Source organism: Oreochromis niloticus, linkage group LG3 (assembly GCF_001858045.2).
Source record: "Oreochromis niloticus isolate F11D_XX linkage group LG3, O_niloticus_UMD_NMBU, whole genome shotgun sequence".
In the NCBI taxonomy this organism is placed as follows: Eukaryota; Metazoa; Chordata; class Actinopteri; order Cichliformes; family Cichlidae; genus Oreochromis; species Oreochromis niloticus.
This window is the reverse complement of record NC_031967.2, coordinates 55185956-55204598: the sequence shown is the minus strand read 5'-3', so window position 1 is coordinate 55204598 and position 18643 is coordinate 55185956. Positions and strand designations below refer to the sequence as shown.

The 18643-nt window shown below is 39.6% G+C and overlaps 1 long non-coding RNA gene and 1 other non-coding gene across 3 annotated transcripts; both read left to right on the top strand.

The window, feature by feature from the left end:
• Positions 1–6474: 6474 nt before the first annotated feature.
• On the top strand, positions 6475–10300 carry LOC102075742 (uncharacterized). 2 transcript variants are annotated; one of them, XR_002059614.2, is made up of 3 exons: positions 6475–6683; positions 8769–9116; positions 10133–10300. It is a non-coding gene; the product is annotated as an uncharacterized LOC102075742 (transcript). The 2 variants fall into 2 exon arrangements; XR_002059615.2 differs by having other exon boundaries at positions 8781–9116; positions 10133–10298.
• Positions 10301–12798: 2498 nt separating this feature from the next.
• On the top strand, positions 12799–15081 carry LOC112844226 (uncharacterized). The gene is made up of 3 exons (XR_003216964.1): positions 12799–14438; positions 14680–14943; positions 15023–15081. It is a non-coding gene; the product is annotated as an uncharacterized LOC112844226 (long non-coding RNA).
• The last annotated feature ends 3562 nt before the right edge of the window (positions 15082–18643 follow it).

Below are 18643 nucleotides of genomic sequence, written 5' to 3'. Positions count from 1 at the left end.
CTGTCCAGTTCTCTCCCGTGCACGAGAAACATAAAGAATGTTGCCTACTCGTGTCTTGCTTGCTGTGTGATTACATTGCCTTCAACGTTCCAGCAAATAGGGTTAAGCTATAAACCTATCAGACTGTATGAACCGTGAAGAGTGGACCCAAAATGCAGACACGAAGGAACAAAATTGATATTAACAAAAAGCGAGCCGTTTAATAAGGCAGATGCACACTGGGGAGATACTAAGTAGAACTGAACTGGGAAAACTAAATGCTGAACACAAAAGAAAAGAACAAAACCTTGAACATGATTTTTTTTAAAAACCCTAAACATGGAAAATCCTGACAAAATGGAGTCATGGAAACATGACGAGGAACAACAGACAACCTGACACTGAACAGAGGAGGACAGAGGACTTAAGTACACAGAAAGATAATTAGAGGAGGGGGAACAGGTGAGAACACAGCTGGGACAAATCAGACCTAACAAGACAGGGGGAAGCAAAACTAGACACACTGCACGCAGGAAAGGGACTTTTACAGTAAAACAGGAAACAGCATGGAATGCAGACATGACAACATGAACTTGACAACATAAGACACACAGATATGTAGAACATAAAGGGTGCAGGAAACTTAAACACACGGGTAGAAGACACAAGGGAAATCTAAAAAACAATAAACTATAACGGCAACTTAGGCACAGAAGAATGAACTGAGAAAACCTAAAGGACTTAAACATAAACCATAAGCATCAAAATAAGGTACAACTCAAAACGCTGGGTCAAAAGACCCAGGATCGTGACAGCTATAAAACTTTGATGGTTTGGTGCAGGCTAAACTGATTAATCTACACCATTGTGTTGAGGTTTACAGTAGTGCTGTTGTTGATGTTGGACTGGTGCCAAACAGCTGTAGTCTTAAGAGTCATATTTAGGTTTCATTAATGATACCAGGGGCCACTTTGGTCATCAGCTGATGATCGTGTTTAGATTTACTCACACACTAATGTCTGTATAAATCTGCATACATATGACATGATCGTGATGGTCCATGATGAGTGAATGACACATAGGCACAAACACTGACAAAAACATAATCTCTTTCACATAGATGATAAAGTTTGTCTGGCACAAAGAGAGCTGGTACAAATGTCCTTTACAGAGCGACTTTTACTGTTATACTTTCATCACATTTATGAGCCTGCATTTCTTCACTTTGTTTACTTGAGCAAAGTAGTTGATTCAGTACTTCAACACATGTGTACTTCTGCTTAAAATAAGTGTGTGTGTATTTCTGCAACTGCTGGCTTGCATTTGCAATTTACATCTTCCCAACTATTTCAGAATTATGATTACTATTTTTACTTTTTTGTAGTTTCACAGTGTCATAAGCTACTTTTGACCAGAATACTTTGACTAGTGACCTCTTGCCTTTATCTGTAAAATACAAAGGTAATTAATCACTCACCTGTCCTCGAACGTGTACCAGATAAGAGTGGTCAGCAGACTCCCCAAAGAGAGAAGATTGATCATAATCGAGAGCTTTTTCCTCATGTCGCTCTAGTGCTTCACCTTTCTTAACACTTCGTTTTAACTCAGCTTTTTTTTATGTACTTTTACCTCATATGTTGATTCGTCTGTCTGCCCGGTTTAACTGCCTGGTGGTTTATGATTCATAAAATGAGTAGGCATCCTCGGTTAATTATTACTATAGGAGAAGAAGAAGGCACTTGTATGGGGTGATGAAATATTTCTCCCACTGAAAACATTACCTCCAGATGAACAGATCAACTTTTGGGGATTTTCTTACCTGGATGATTGAGCATGCATCAAGACATTTGAGACTGTGAGCCTTGTAAAAGCAAAGAAAAACAAAAATCACTCACAGGTGATTTGTACAAAGATGGTTTTAAGACAACATCTACATTTCAAAACTGAGTTGCCTCCATGGATGTTTTCAGACCTGTTTTTCCAGCTCATGAAATGAACTTTGATTCATTTTTATTCTAGAAATCAAATAATTTAAAAATCTATTTATTTTATTCTAGGTGTACTGACAACTATCAGTGGATTACTTTGATACGCAAAGTAACAACAGACAGCAATAGTACTTGAGAATCTGCCTATTCTTCTTTATTAATGTAATCTAGTGATAATTGTGATTATGTTCAATAATACCAAAACGGAAACTATTGTAGGATCTACCTGACAATATACAGGGAGTGCAGAATTATTAGGCAAATGAGTATTTTGTCCACATCATCCTCTTCATGCATGTTGTCTTACTCCAAGCTGTATAGGCTCGAAAGCCTACTACCAATTAAGCATATTAGGTGATGTGCATCTCTGTAATGAGAAGGGGTGTGGTCTAATGACATCAACACCCTATATCAGGTGTGCATAATTATTAGGCAACTTCCTTTCCTTTGGCAAAATGGGTCAAAAGAAGGACTTGACAGGCTCAGAAAAGTCAAAAATAGTGAGATATCTTGCAGAGGGATGCAGCAGTCTTAAAATTGCAAAGCTTCTGAAGCGTGATCATCGAACAATCAAGCATTTCATTCAAAATAGTCAACAGGGTCGCAAGGCGCAAAATAACTGCCCATGAACTGAGAAAAGTCAAGCATGCAGCTGCCAAGATGCCACTTGCCACCAGTTTGGCCATATTTCAGAGCTGCAACATCACTGGAGTGCCCAAAAGCACAAGGTGTGCAATACTCAGAGACACGGCCAAGGTAAGAAAGGCTGAAAGACGACCAGCACTGAACAAGACACACAAGCTGAAACGTCAAGACTGGGCCAAGAAATATCTCAAGACTGATTTTTCTAAGGTTTTATGGACTGATGAAATGAGAGTGAGTCTTGATGGGCCAGATGGATGGGCCCGTGGCTGGATTGGTAAAGGGCAGAGAGCTCCAGTCCCACTCAGACGCCAGCAAGGTGGAGGTGGAGTACTGGTTTGGGCTGGTGTCATCAAAGATGAGCTTGTGGGGCCTTTTCGGGTTGAGGATGGAATCAAGCTCAACTCCCAGTCCTACTGCCAGTTTCTGGAAGACACCTTCTTCAAGCAGTGGTACAGGAAGAAGTCTGCATCCTTCAAGAAAAACATGATTTTCATGCAGGACAATGCTCCATCACACGCGTCCAAGTACTCCACAGCGTGGCTGGCAAGAAAGGGTATAAAAGAAGAAAAACTAATGACATGGCCTCCTTGTTCACCTGATCTGAACCCCATTGAGAACCTGTGGTCCATCATCAAATGTGAGATTTACAAGGAGGGAAAACAGTACACCTCTCTGAACAGTGTCTGGGAGGCTGTGGTTGCTGCTGCACGCAATGTTGATGGTGAACAGATCAAAACACTGACAGAATCCATGGATGGCAGGCTTTTGAGTGTCCTTGCAAAGAAAGGTGGCTATATTGGTCGCTGATTTGCTTTGGTTTTGTTTTTGAATGTCAGAAATGTATATTTGTGAATGTGGAGATGTTATATTGGTTTCACTGGTAAAAATAAATAATTGAAATGGGTATATATTTGTTTTTTGTTAAGTTGCCTAATAATTATGCACAGTAATAGTCACCTGCACACACAGATATCCCCCTAAAATAGCTAAAACTAAAAACAAACTAAAAACTACTTCCAAAAACATTCAGCTTTGATATTAATGAGTTTTTTGGGTTCATTGAGAACATGGTTGTTGTTCAGTAATAAAATTATTCCTCAAAAGTACAACTTGCCTAATAATTCTGCACTCCCTGTAAAGCACATTGAGGCAACTGTTGTTTTTATTTGGCGCTGTAGAAATAAATTCAAATTGAATTGAATTATCGGTTAATTAAGTGGATACAATTTTTCAAAATGAAAAACGCAAATAATAATAATAATAATAATAATAATAATAATGGAGTTTTTTTGTTTTTTTTTCCCCAGCAATAAAGCTGCGTTTTCAGTTTAAGTCTTGTCTCCAAGAGTCCTGCATTTTGGGTCCACCACTCCTGCCTGCCTGCCACACAGCCAACCATGACACTCCAGTTAAGTTTTTCATCTATTATTACACACAAATGTTTGTTTTTTTTAGATATCAACACCATTTATTTGATTCTTTGCATTTCTGGGTTATTAAACAGTTTAGTTTTTTTTTTGAGAATTGAGGTAGTAAAGAGACAGGTCTGTAGTTTGTGAAATGGTGTTTGTTGCCAGATTTGTATAGAGATATAACTTTTGCTACTTTCATTCTGTCTGGAAAGTTTGAAATGATAAATTACAGATGTTTGTAAATGGTTTTATAATAGCCTCATTCAGTCTTTTAACCACTATGATAACAATATCATTACAATCCAAAGATTTCTGATTTTTACATGTTTTTGACAATTTCAAAAACTTCATTTTCATCAACTGCTGTGGGAAACGTAGCATATGGATTTCTGTCTATCAGTGTATCCAGTTTTTCCAGTGCTTTCCCAGGATCAGTGATTGTTCTTGCTAAATTTGGGCCAGTAGTTACAAAGAATTCCTTTAGACTGTTTGCCACAACATCCATATTGTATTCTTCATGGTCGTTATCAATGAAATATTTGGGATTGTTCTTTTGTTTCAGATCATCCAAAAAATATAATATTAGAAAAAGATAACCCATGTAAACACAAAATGCAGTTTCTAAACAAAGGTGTTCATTATTAAGGGGAGAAAAAAAATCCCAACCTACAAGGCCTTGTGTGAACAAGTGATTGCCCCCTAAACCTGATAACTGATTGGGCCACCCTCAGCAGCAACAACTGCAATTAAGTGTTTGTGATAACTGGCAATCAGTTTTTTATGGGGCTGTGAAGGAATTTTGGCCCACTCATCTTTGAAGCTGGAGCCCTGCCATGCAGGCCATATTTACCCAGTCTTTTTCTTATGGTGGAGTCATAAACAGAGACTTTAACTGAGGCAAGTGAGGCGTGCAGGTCTTTAGATGTTGTTCTGGGGTCTTTTGTTGCTTCTTGGATAAGTCATCGCTGTGCTCTTGGAGTAATTTTGGTCAGCCGGCCACTTCTGGGAATGTTCAGCACTGTTCCACGGTTCACTACATGCATCCTAACTATAAGGAGCAGATATTGTCTTAACTAGTTCATACCCCTCATATGAGCTGTGGCAGTGCACAGCTCATGTCATCATCAGTTCAACAAAGGTGGGCGGCAGAACTTATTTAATGTTTTTACTTATCTTATTTACCATACCTGTACCTTAGCAACATGATCTCAAATGAAAGGTACATTTGTCTGCTTTTGTTTGTCTGTCTGAATGAATGTATTCATACATTCATTCAATTCTTCTTCTTCTCATCTCTCTGTTGCTCCTCAGACTTTTTCTCTGTAACAGTGTTTATTAGTCAAAATGTCAAAAATGATTAAATCTTCTGTTTTGTAACTTTTGGTTCAGACATTATGTGGAATAAGTAATATGTGATTAAAGCAATAAATGAAGTTTTTAAGTTATGGAGGGGAGTGTTCCAGTTTGACCTCATGGTGGCACTTTTCTCTCTCTTTAAAGCTCTTGTATTGTCAGTTTTATTCAATTTGGTTCAATTTTATTTTATTTAAACAGCACCAGTTCAACAGTTGCCTCAAGGGTCCTGATACTGAAAAACCCCAACAATAAGATTACACTCTATGACCAAGAATTTGGTGAGAATAAAAAGGAGAAGGGAAAATAACCCTCCCTTTTTGGCATGAAGAAACTTCCAGCAAAACCAGGCTCAGAGAGGAGCGGCTATCTGCTGTGAACAGTGGGGGTGGGGAGAGGAAGACAGGACAAATGACATGTTGTAGGAGAGAGCCAGAGATTAATAATAATTAATCCAGAGAGGTGTATAAACACACAGTGGCTGAAAAACGTTGAGTAAAGAAGTGCATCATGGAAATCCCCCAGCAGCCTACACCTATCGCAACTAAAAGAGGTCACCTGGTCCAGCCCTAACTATATGCTTTATCAAAAAGGAAAGTTTTAAGCCTAATCTTGAAAGTAGAGATAGTGTTTGTCTCCCGAATCCAAACTGGAAGCTGGTTCCACAGAAGAGGGACCTGAAAACTGAAGGCTCTGCCTCCCATTCTACTTTTAAATACTCTAGGAACAACAAGTAGGCCTGCAGTGCAAGAGCGAAGTGCTCTAATAGGGTGACTGACTTTGAGGTCTTTCAGATAAGATGGAAGGGTTCTATGTGTAGGAGGTTAATGCACACTAGCTCAGTGTTTGTTTGTTTGTTTGTTTTGTTTTTTTGTTTAGACCAATTCCAGCTCAAATACAATTTGCATTTGAGCAAACTTTACAGTCACATGAATGTGACTCAGAATGGCAGACAGTACCAAAATTGTTGAAACTGAAAGGCAGCATCATGAGCACCAGCTTACTAAGCTATAAACTGATGCAGGAAGTCCAACAGTTATACTGATGTTATCAGTTATTTTCAACCAGTCAGAGAGACTCACCACACAAAGCTGACACAAAACCTTTATAGATAAACATGTACATATCAGTTTGATCAGAACAGCCTGCACTCTCCTGCAAAAGTGCAGGCTGTAGCAGTCTATGCTGAGTGGTGCTGGAGCTGGCTTCTATCCTTTTTCTGGTTGGAAAAGAAGAACAGTGGAAATAACCTTTTCTTCATGTTTCGAATAGTTTTAGAGGAATTAAGACATCCTTCAGAACAACGGTAGGTGTTTCCAAATGGCCTTCTGCTTTTCCTAAAGTCACTTTCAGACTTTGCGGTGAAGGTTGTGTTATATTCAGTTTTATACAACCTCTAAACATCCACCAATGCTAAACACTCTGTGTTGGTCTGTTGGCTGGTTGGACAATCAAAGTTATAGAGTGGTGGTGTTTGGGTAAGTTTAAACAAACAAAAAATAAAGAAAATCATCAATCATTCTCACTATGTAGACATACATGTGTCAACCTCGACATTAAGGTTTGCATATGTCAGTGGAGCAGAGGAGTAAACTTGGCCCATAAGTCCTGCAAAATTTATCTCCATAAGACTCATGGCAGCCCCATTTTAATAGTCTTTAAAAAAATAAATAAATGCATTTTAAAAGTCCATACAGGATGACAGAAATTGATTTAAGTTACTTTAAATATCATTTGTTTGATTATTTAAGAAAATAGCCTGTTAAAAACTTTGGCCTGCTTTATATATCACATCTTTTTGTCTTGTGCCCTTACTTTTGATCAGTCTGAGGTACTTCCCCTTGAGACTAAAGGGTTGCTTTACAGCAAAATGCTGAAGGCCGAGATCTGTTCTCTCAGTGACTTTCAGCTTTGTTAAACATTAAATTTAATCTCATGTATACAGGTTTAAATTTGGGTTCTGTTGTTTACTTAAAATACCAAATATCCTCAGACATTTAGAACAATCTGAGTGTCACATTAGCAGACAGAAACACGGAAATGGCTGATGTAGCTGCATCAGGAGACACGTGTTCTCTCCCCTGCAAACCATTTGTGGTTGCTAATCTTTAACATGTTGAGTAGTTGTTTCTCCTTCTTCTTTGTCTCTCTCTATAAAGCAAAGGTTTACAAAGTTCTCCAGAATAGCTGAGGTTTTCTGGAGGCTAGAGCTAAATGCTGTCTCCTCCATAGTGGAATATACATTTTTATATAGTGACATAATTTTGAAGTACTTTGGCGGTCTTTAGTTTGTGGCTGATTGTCGATAGGTGAGATTATGTTGTGTTTTTCTCTGGAGATCTTTTAAGAATAGAACCTGCTAAGCTTTCAGACCTGCTTTCGATGACGCTTCATTTATTTTGCATGCATAACCCATCCCACCAAACGTCACTCTAACGCGACACCGGCTCTCCACGTCTTTGTAATTGTTGATGACCTGATGGGTTCATTTAAACTTTAAATAAAAGTTTAAATAAAATAATGTACACTTTTTTGAACTCAGGCTCTGTTATTTATGAAAAATAACATCCGAAAGATAAGCAGGAGTTGATAACATGGAAATGTCATTGCTCTGCTCGGCTTTGCTGTTTGTCGGCCTCGTCGTGTTTGTCTCTGGAGGTGAGATTTAGCTATTAGAAACTAAACTGTTTCCTTCTGATACTCTTCCTCAAGAGAGGAAGAGTATTTATGTAACTCGGTTCCACCACTTGCGTAAATATGCATACTTTATTAATCCCGTAGGAAATTAGTCCGGGAGCAGTGTGTAGAGGCGGTACCTTTCTCAGGGATACCTCAGGGTAGCTGTTTGGTGGATTTGAACTCCCAACCTTGTGATCATGGGGGAACACTCCACCTGCTGAGCTAGCTCTGCCCCACTTGTAGACTGAAGTGTATTTAAAATGATCAGACGGCGTCACATGGCTCGTCTTTGCTATATTACCTGACATGATTTCATTCAGTTAATTTGTTATAGACTCTTATTCACAATGATAAAACCACCACTGTGCCTTTACTATTTTTAAAACATTTCTCCGTCCATGCTACTTGTTCTTTTTGGTAAATATAATAATTTCTTTGCTACATATGCATGTTCCTTGGGACGCAGAGACTCAACAGTCTCGAACAGCAGGGACAGTGAGCAGGTCTTTATGGCTTACACAGGCTTCATCGGCAGGCAGCAACACGTGTAGAAAAGAAACGTCCAGACAGAAGGACAGTTTTAACTGTTCTTCACCATTATAGATAAAAATTATAGTTAACCAAAGAAAACAGTATAGGCTGCTATTATTAGGTTATACCATTACTAATGCAAAACTGTAATTTGATTCCTTTAACCTCGCTGCTCTTTTAGTTTCTCCTTCAGACCCAAACATCATCACAGCCGAGTCTGGACAGAACGTCACTCTGCCCTGTCGAGCTTCAAACAACAACATCATAATTCTTGAGTGGAGCAGAGCTGATCTGGGGACACAGCATGTTGTTGTGTACCGGGATGGGCAGTTTGCTCCAGACAACCAGCATCAATCTTTTAAGAGCCGGGTGGATCTGCAGGACAGACAGATGAAGGATGGAGACGTGTCTCTGATTCTGAAGAATGTGACGACTGCTGATAATGGAACATATGAGTGTCGAGTCTTAATGGGAGAAATACACTCGTGGGAGCTCAACATCATCAACCTGAGTGTTGTTGATCCTCCAGGTGAGTGAGTAGAGTTGAGTGTGTGTGTGATCAGAGATGAAGCTGCTTCCTGGTTGTTGATGTTTGTTTCTAAAGATGTTGTTGATGAGACTTTGTAGAAAGCAGCTGGTCTGAGTGATGTGATCAGAGTGCAGTAGATAATGTCTGTGTCTCAATTCAGGGGCGCGTCCGGTCTACGTGTGCCCGGTCTGGACGGTCAAGCCTTCACATTTGTGTCACCGCTGTCTTGTTGGACTTTAATAAACTCAGCCGTCTGCTCCTTGCTATCTAAAATATAACAGGACACTGGAGTAAATTCTCAACCATCTCACACTTCTTTTTAATCAGCTGTGTGAAAACTATAACTTTAATCTCAGTCAAACCGATTTAGTCAGGAACAAATAAAACACAGAAAAAGCCTAATAATAACATTTTTCAAGTTATCTAAGTGACTTATGTGTCATGTTTAACCTGGGTTTCGAAAGACCGTGGGGGGGGTTGAATACGATGTGCCGGGAACTCGCTGTTCTCGCCGGCTGTCTTGATAAACCGAGCAGATATTTGAAGTTTACACAGCTACATTCTCACCTGAAAATATGTTAAAAGTTTATTTTGTGACCCAGAAAGAGTAATATTTCAAACTCGCCAGCTTACTCCTCCCCCATTGCCACAATTGAAAAGTATTTTTATATTATTATAAAATATTATAAATAATAACTTAACTAATAAAGTATTGGAAAGAGTAATAAGAGTAATATTACAACTAAGTAGCTGCCACCACTGCTGGAAACTGGGCCACGAAGGACACACCTGACCCATCCTTCAAATCTGCGGAAATGAAGGACGCATTTGGAGGAGTCTTTGAATTGGGACAGCCTTCGTCGCCTGGCTGTGACGTAATCGGGATTCAAATGCAGCCTCTGAATTGGGACATAGCAAGTGTGTGACAGCAGTTTGAAGAGGAAATGGATTCTGTTCTGTTCTTCACTCATCACCTACCTGACAGCTGACACCTCACACCTGTTTCTCACCTGCAGATCCACCAGGAGGAGACACAGAGGATGGAGGGAAGGAGGATCCAGTCAGTAGAGGAAACACTGGCCTAGGAGCAAGTCTCAGTTTTTTGTGTACTTGTTTGTTTTATCTGATATTTAAAGAACCATGAAGCATGAAAACTGCAGTGTCGTTTGAAACTGAGCTACATGACACTTATTGGGTGGTTTTTCACTTGAATAAAAAAAATATATATTTAAAGTTTAAGCTTATTGTGTTTCTTCCATTCGGTTTGAAAGATGTTGGATCATGATGTTGTGCCTTCTACATTAGTATATGCTAACTGAATGCACTGAGTACATAAAGTCAACAAATGCATTTTTTTCCATTTTGCTGCCTTTGAATGTTATTAACCCCCATGTTGTGTTCATTTTGTGTTAAACGATTTTGTGAACATTAAGACTTCTAGTTTTGACACAGCTCCTAACCTGAGGAGATGAAGAAATTATTATCTCATGTCCCCTGACGTCTGCAATCATCTCCAGAACCACAAACATCACTTGGTTATTTTCAGGACCTCTGTCTGCAGGTAAAAACATGTATTTTCCAAGCTTGTCATATGATAGCATCACATGCTGCCCATATCTTTATGTCATATTTAGATTGCTTGCTTGTTATATACTGTTTGAAAGGGCAGTCTCCTCTAAAAGTCACCAGATGCTCATCTACGGTGACGTTTGGAGGATGTAGAGGAGTTGCTGGCACTCCACACACTTGTCTTGTTGACAGCAGACTGGTCTTGTATCATGGTTCAAAAAAGGGAGTCACCTGTAACAAGAAGCAAAATTTCTTGAGTGACATTGTGCATTGAAAAATTGTCTGACTAGAATCTGCATCCCATAAACTGCTCTTAAATTCATTTCTGGATGTGTACTCAGCACTCAACCTCCAAAGACTCATGTATGCTTTGGTGTCTTTTCTGGGTTACCTCTTTCCAATCATCTTTGTAAGTCTGTGTCCCCTCGAAATCGGTCAAGTTTAACACTTTGGTTTTGATGGACTCAAGAATTGTTGAAAGTAGGATTTGATGTCATCAATCCAGGATGCAGCACATTTTGAAGATCCCATGGTCATCCAGGATGACATTTTCAGCTGAAAGCCTAACTTGATTCTCAGGTGGGGTTAAGTTCTTAAGTTCCCGTAACGGTTGCCAGGGAACCCAAGGTGACTGTGTATGTGTGTGTGTGTGTGTACACATGCATGGGTGCATATTAATCTCTGTCTCTTCCACAGCATGTCTTTATCCTGTTTTCCTTCTCTCACTCCAAGTGGTCGCAGCAGATGGCCCCGCCCCTCCCTGAGCCTGGTTCTGCCGGAGGTTTCTTCCTGTTAAAAGGGAGTTTTTCCTTCCCACTGTCGCCAAAGTGCTTGCTCAAAGGGGGTCATATGATTGTTGGGTTTTTCTCTGTATGTTTTATTGTAGGGTCTACCTTAAAATATAAAGCGCCTTGAGGCGACTGATGTTGTGATTTAGTGCTGTATAAATAAAATTTAATTGAATTAAATATGTCCATGTGACAAATGGAGATGTATATGTATATAAGATGAAATTGTCATGGTCCCCCATTGTGTTGACCTGCCATTTTTCTAGCTTAAGGCTTCTATCGCTCCTTCTGTGTTTGATGGGACCAGTGTTGGTCAAGTTACTTGAAAAAAGTAATCAGTTACTAATTACTGATTACCTCCCCCCAAAAGTAATCCCGTTACTTTACTGATTACTTATTTTCAAAAGTAATTAATTACTTAGTTACTTAGTTACTTTTTAAAAACACAATTTACAACCTGAATAGGTGATAATAGATCTTTTAGCCCAATTCTGCTTTTTCTGCATAATCCATCATACAAAATGTAATCAAATGGAAACGTCTCTTTTTAAAACGTTAAATCTTTTAACATTATGCATCAAGCAAAAACTTAATTATATGCAACATTCTCTGACTGGAAGAAATTTGTTTAACATTTAAACCTATTTTCTGCACATTCCAGCACATAAAATAAAATATGTTTTTGTGTTTACACTCACTCTTTCAAATAGAAGCAAGTAAAACACAGCAGAAAATAAATAAAATCAAAGACTAGCGGTCCTGTTGCTCTATTTTCACCTGTAAAGCAGGAGTGGTGTAGGCGGAGGTTTACCCTGGTGCAGGTGTGCCGCGGCGGTCAGTGGAAGAATCCGCGAGTTTTTCTGTGAATTTCCCGTTACAGTCGTAGCGCACTCGCTGCTTGCTTGGAAGTTTAGGGGTTTTTTTCGCTGTAAAAAGAAGTTTTCTTCCCACGCACAATGGACAGTAATGTTTTTGTCACTTTTTATGGAATCAAACTCAAAATAAGGTCAGTACTTCCACGCTTTAAACGCTGCACGCTCATACTCTCTCCCACACTCGATATATTATCCATTGTTGATCTGTGAACAGCTGTTGTCACGAACGTCGCACTCGCTTACGTCACTGTCATGAGACATTCTCGCAAAAAATCACTGTTTTAGTAACGCAGTAACGCAGCGTTCCTACGGGAAAGTAACGGTAATCTAATTACCGTTTTTGCAATGGTAATCCCTTACATTACTCGTTACTTGAAAAAAAGTAATCAGATTACAGTAACGCGTTACAAGTAACGCGTTACTGCCCATCTCTGGATGGGACCACTTCATAAGGAAAAGGTTGCGGTTCAGTCTATTCCAGATTGTTTTATCCTTTCAGTCAGTGCTTCCTAGTCCTTAGCCTGTGAGTGTCACAAAGGACCAGAGGCCTGTACTAAAACTGGGCTCAAGTGCTGGACCAAGTGAAGAGATGGTTGAGTTAGATTTACACAATCCTTTTTTGGGGAGTGTGGCAAATGTTTAGAATGAACACAGAATGAAATCATGCTTGGCATGAGGTTCGTGTCTAGGAAAACTAGTGTGGAGGTCTAAGGCAGGGACAGGGCGTGTTAGGCAACGAGAGTGGTTGCACTGAGGAGAAAGAACAAAGGGAGTTTGTGTATTACTGAACTCCTCCAGGTGTACATGGATTTAACTGAGGGGTAAGGCCTACGTTGCAGGTGGAGTCAGTGGTGATTTGAGGAGAGAAGGTGTCGGAGTAGCAAGCAGAGCCAAAGAGTGGAGCCGTGACAAGAGAATTGAAGCACAAGAGAACAAGGTAGATAGATAGATTTGAGACTGAGGGTTAGTGGGTTAGTTGATGAACTGGCAGTGACGAGACGGCAACACTGGTTTTAAATATCTGTAGCAAATTGCTCCAGATTAGCTCCAGGTAAGGTGAAGACAGCTCCGCCCTGGGGCAGGCAGAGGAGAACTTTTCCAGTGGACTTTTCCAGCAGTTCACCTGGACTGTGACAGGGTGAAAAATATTAACCTGCTTGCATTCTTGCATTCAGGTTTTACTTGGAGGATCCAATGACGCACATCACTATTTGCAGTTTTTTTCATTTAGAGCTGTAAAATACCTCCACAACCGGTTACAACATGACAACGAACCACAACAGAAAACACAGAGCAACACTTTGTGCTTTGTTATTCTGGGCATGCTGGCAGCTTCTTTCATATTGGTGCATTCTGGACTTTCACCTTTCTGCACTCGTCCATGGCTGAAGAATTCCAAACTGTATATGTAATATTAACAGCTGCTCGAACGTCAGCACCAAATTCATTTTTCATCTTAAATCTGCTTCTGCTGCCTGCGTGTTCATTCCTTGTTTCTGTCACCCACAAGCCTGCATCTTGAGTGCTGCAGTGCTTTCTAAAGTGTCATTGGTTGTAAAATTTGGAGCAGAGGTCTTTCTCTCCACAAAGGTTTGCTTTGTTGAACATTTCTGTGTATTTTTCTCTCCTTTTTTCATCTTTTTGATCACTGCCTCGTATTAAAAGTGTATTTTCTCATTATTGCAACCAAAGAATCTTTTCTCATAATAATGATGAGGGGGGAAACCACATAAACTAACGCCCTGTAACAGAGGAAGGAGGAGGAGGTTCTAGGTTTATGTGAGTGAACTGGTAAAAGAAGAGTTAAGTCAGTATCAACAAAAGACAGAATGGAGAAATCATTTCTTCTGCTTTGTAAGTACACTGTAATGTTTCATCTTTGAAAAGGCCTAAAGATGCCACTTCTTTTGTTTCTCCATCACAAACATCATGTTTGTGTAGAAGACAACACGGACAGAACCACTTCCTGCTTATTCTGCTTATTCTGCATGAGTCTGTAGCTCTAACAAACTGTGTAAAACCTCTAAACCAACCTGTGTTTCATTTCTCTTTAGTTCTGATCTCACTGCTGAGCTACACCACAAACCAAGGTCAGTAACCTTCTTCTGTCCTGTTTTAAACCTGAAATAAACGACACATTTTAAAGATTAAAATATATTGACTCTCGTGAATATGAATGAATATTGTCAACCCAAAAGTTCTGTTAAAGTTTGATCACGATGAAGGTGCTGTTGTTTGACATAGTTAATAATGATCACCAGGGATGTTATTTCAGCCCTAAGTGTTATGAAAAATATAATATAAATATACTAATACAGATTTTCGTCACAGCTCTTCTGACTGTGAGTCCCAGCAGCTCTCAGATGTTTGGGGGAGAGTTTGTGTCTCTGAGCTGTGAGGAGGACGACAGCTCTGCTGGATGGACTCTGAGGAGAAACCCAAAGACACAACAGACGGCTCCGTGTGGAGATGGGTGGGAAAAACCAGCTGGTTATTCCTGTAACATCAGCTACATCGACCCAATGGATAGTGGAGTTTACTGGTGTGAGTCCAGAGAGGGTCCCATCAGTAACATGGTTAACCTGACAGTCACTGGTAAGCTGAGTGTGTGGAGTTAGTGTTGATGAAGCTGTGTGTAAATGGATGAAATGCTGTAGTTTGTCTCTGTGTTGAGGTGGATCAGTGATCCTGCAGAGTCCTGTCCTCCCTGTGATGGAGGGAGATGACGTCACTCTGCTCTGTAAAACAAAGACCACTCCCTCCAACATCACAGCTGCTTTCTATAAAGATGGCTCCCTCATCAGGAAGCAGCCTACAGGTCACATGACCATCCAGCATGTTTCCAGGTCTGATGAAGGCCTCTACAAGTGTGACATCAGCGGTCATGGAGAGTCTCCATCCAGCTGGATCACTGTCACAGGTGAGGAGCTTCACTCACATTTTACCATTTCCATCATTTCACCTACAAATTCACCTGAACAGGTGGGATTCTCTCTGCCAGGGTTTTAATAGTTTTGCAATTTTCATTAGTTTTTATTTTTATTTCGTTTTGACTTCAGATTTTCAATTTTATATTAGTTTTAATTAGTTTTTACCAATTGTTTGCTAGTTTAGTTTAGTTTTTATTTTTTTGAAAATCCTTAGTTTCAGTTTAGTTTTGATTAGTTTCAGTTATAGTTTTAGTTGTGTTTGCAATAATTAAGTGTAACAAAATCCCAGTTTCATCATATCAGCCATGCTCTTCTGCTTATCCTTGGGTATGTTGCTATTCCAGCTACCATACCCTGCACCCTGGACAGGTCGCCTGTCTGTCGCAGGGTTAACACGCAGAGACAGACAACTCACATTCCCACCTATGGTTTCTTTAAACAGATGAACAACCACTTATACCAGGCAACTATAAAATGTATATCTTGGCCCCAATGAGACTGTTAACTCTTGCAGCACTGGGTGTTAAGGCAATTGACTCACACAGTTATGTAGATATCCCAGTCCTGTTGTCTCGGGATGCATCACGCTGCCTTGCCTGGGGTTAGCGTCTGTTTCTGGGGATGAGGGTTGGGCGTGCTCCCTTACCTTCTCAAGGTAAGCTAGGTTAGCCTTCTTGTGTGAGCTTTTCAAGTGCACTTTAAGGTTTGTGGGATTTTTTTCCTTTTAGAAATGTCCCTCATAATTTGTCTCTTTCCACCACAAGACACTTGCTTTATCCAAAACACAGTCACATTCAAAGTAATCCCAAATTGGACTCTGGCGCTTTCTCCAGACTTTTCCTGACATGATTCTGCGCGTGGACGGAGCAGCGACACAGACTAACGTACTGCCACCTGCTGGCATAATGAGACACAGCAAGAAAAAAACCTGGAAACTAAACTTCATTTTCACCCTTGACTATTGTATGACACGCAAACATCAACGAAAACTAAACGCATTTTTGCTATAAATTCAGTTAATTTTAGTTAGTTTTGTGAACACTCATTACAGTTTTAGTTAGTTTTCCTTTTTTTGTTTTTATTTTTATTTCCGTTAACGAAAATGTTTTTTCACTTCTTGTTTTCATTATTTCGTTAACGATAATAACCTTGCTCTCTGCAGGTAGGCCAGCAAACACAATCCTACACCCATCCTCAGCACCACCTCCCGACCCCCCCCTCCCCCTCCCCCTCCCCCCCTCCCTCAACCTTGTGTTCAGAGTTGTCTGTCACCTGCTGGTGTTCTGTCCATACTTCATCTCCACTCTCCTCATGGTGTCTTTATATCGACGCAGAGCCAAAGGTAACACTCCGAGTCTCCTCTATGATTTTTTTTTTTAATCAGTTTATTTTATTTCTATTAGAAATGTCTGATTATTTCATCTTACCTCCTCTCTATGCTAGCATCCCTGCCGACCCAAGCTGAGCAGAGACATGTACACAAAGAAATAAAAAGGAAATACAACTTAGAATGAACACTGCACATGCTGTTGGATGATGTTGGACTAATACTTGGCCCCTCTTTGAATACTGTCGCCCCTTGATGTCCCCATACTCAGAAAAATCCTAGATCCACTACTGGTTTGTTCACATGTTGCTGCATAGTTGAAGGTCTTCATTAAACCATTGCAAAAAGGTGCATAACATTAATTTAAAGCATGTCAAAATTCTTCTTACTCTCAACATTTGGTGAATGTAAGACAGAAATCAGTCTTTAACACACCGAGACAAGTTTACATTCAAACCTAAAGCCAAGTGAGAACCAGCATTTAACAAATTTCACAATATTAATGGTGTTGTGTGTTTTAAATTGTGCATGTAAAACCTCAGCAACTACTTCCTCCTGTTGTTTCCTCTGAACACGTCTGTAGATAATCTTCACAGTGTTGATGATAGTGTCTGTATAGTCTATACAGTGTAGGTTGTTCTTCCGCTGTTAATTGTGAATGACAAAAAAAGAAACAAAAAACAAGCGGTTGGTGTTTCTCTGTAACAAACTAAATGACCACAGAGCTTCTGAAAGCTGCTGAATCTTCTTATAATGATACACGGGAAATAATAGTGTTTCTTTTTTTAAACACAAAGTCTATATACTGACTGAACTTTTACATAAATGCTGTCATGGTCTCTCTCTGTGTTTTATTGTATGTGTGGCCCAGCTACAATCTACACATCAGTGAGAAGAGACAGCATGAGTTTTAAACAAACAGACATCAGACCAAACAGGCGCTTTTTTCAAAGGAAATTAAGTCTACTTCTTTAGATGTGTAGTTAGGTAACATAAGAAATGAGCAAGCTCCATGAGGGATGGTAGACAATTATACAAAACAAGAAAATGGAAGTTGCATCGATGACATTAGCAGTTTGCATAAAATCATCGTTAAAGTAAATGGACCTTATGTGTTGGCCGGCTGTCAAACTGTCCAACGTGAAACCCGCAGCAGCTTGTTGTTTCCACTGAACTGATGTGTGATGGTGAAAAGACACCACAGTACTGATGAGGACCAAACAACGTACTCAGAAGTGAAAAGAGACATTATTAGTTATTAACAAACAGTTGAGACAAGTCTTTTAATGCACTTTCAATAAGAAATCAATAGATGGTCAAATGTTTTGTATATAACAAGAGAATAGAAGTCTTTAATGACTCTTTCTCCATTAAATAGACACAGTATCAATGACGTTCTTGAAAATCTGCATGAAAATCATTTAGTAAACTTTAAATGGATCACGTGCTTTTTCTGTATGACAGAGTGCTGATGATAGTGTGTATATAGTGTAACAAAGTGTGGGTCTATGTGGTACTTTGCAGTAAAATGTGTTTTCTTCTGGTGTTAAAGATGAATCACCAGAAACAACAGGTGGGTGTTTGTCTGAGACAGATGAAGCAACCACAGGGCTTCTGAGACATGTTGGCAGTTTCTAAGAAATCTTTTCATGATCGTCTTCTTTTAACACACATCCTGAATACTGACAGCACTTTTATAAGCTTCACTCTGCACTGATGACCTCTGTTTTATTGTGCAGGGTGTGATCCAGCTACGGTCTATTTATCAGTGAGAGCAGACAACATCAATCGTCGAGAAACAGACATCAGACCAAACAGGTCCAGAGGTACAGCTGCTCTTTACTTAGTAAAAAGAAATCAAGCATGTTCCCTTAAAAACAGTAATGTGAACAAGAACGAATGTGTAGTCAGAAAAGCACTTGTGTCCTTTATTTAAGTGTAAATGGTTTTACACACAGGACATGTACAATTTGTGCAAATGCTGTTTGTGTTTAAAAGAGGCTCACCTATTCTTGATGCAGCTATTCATACTCAACAC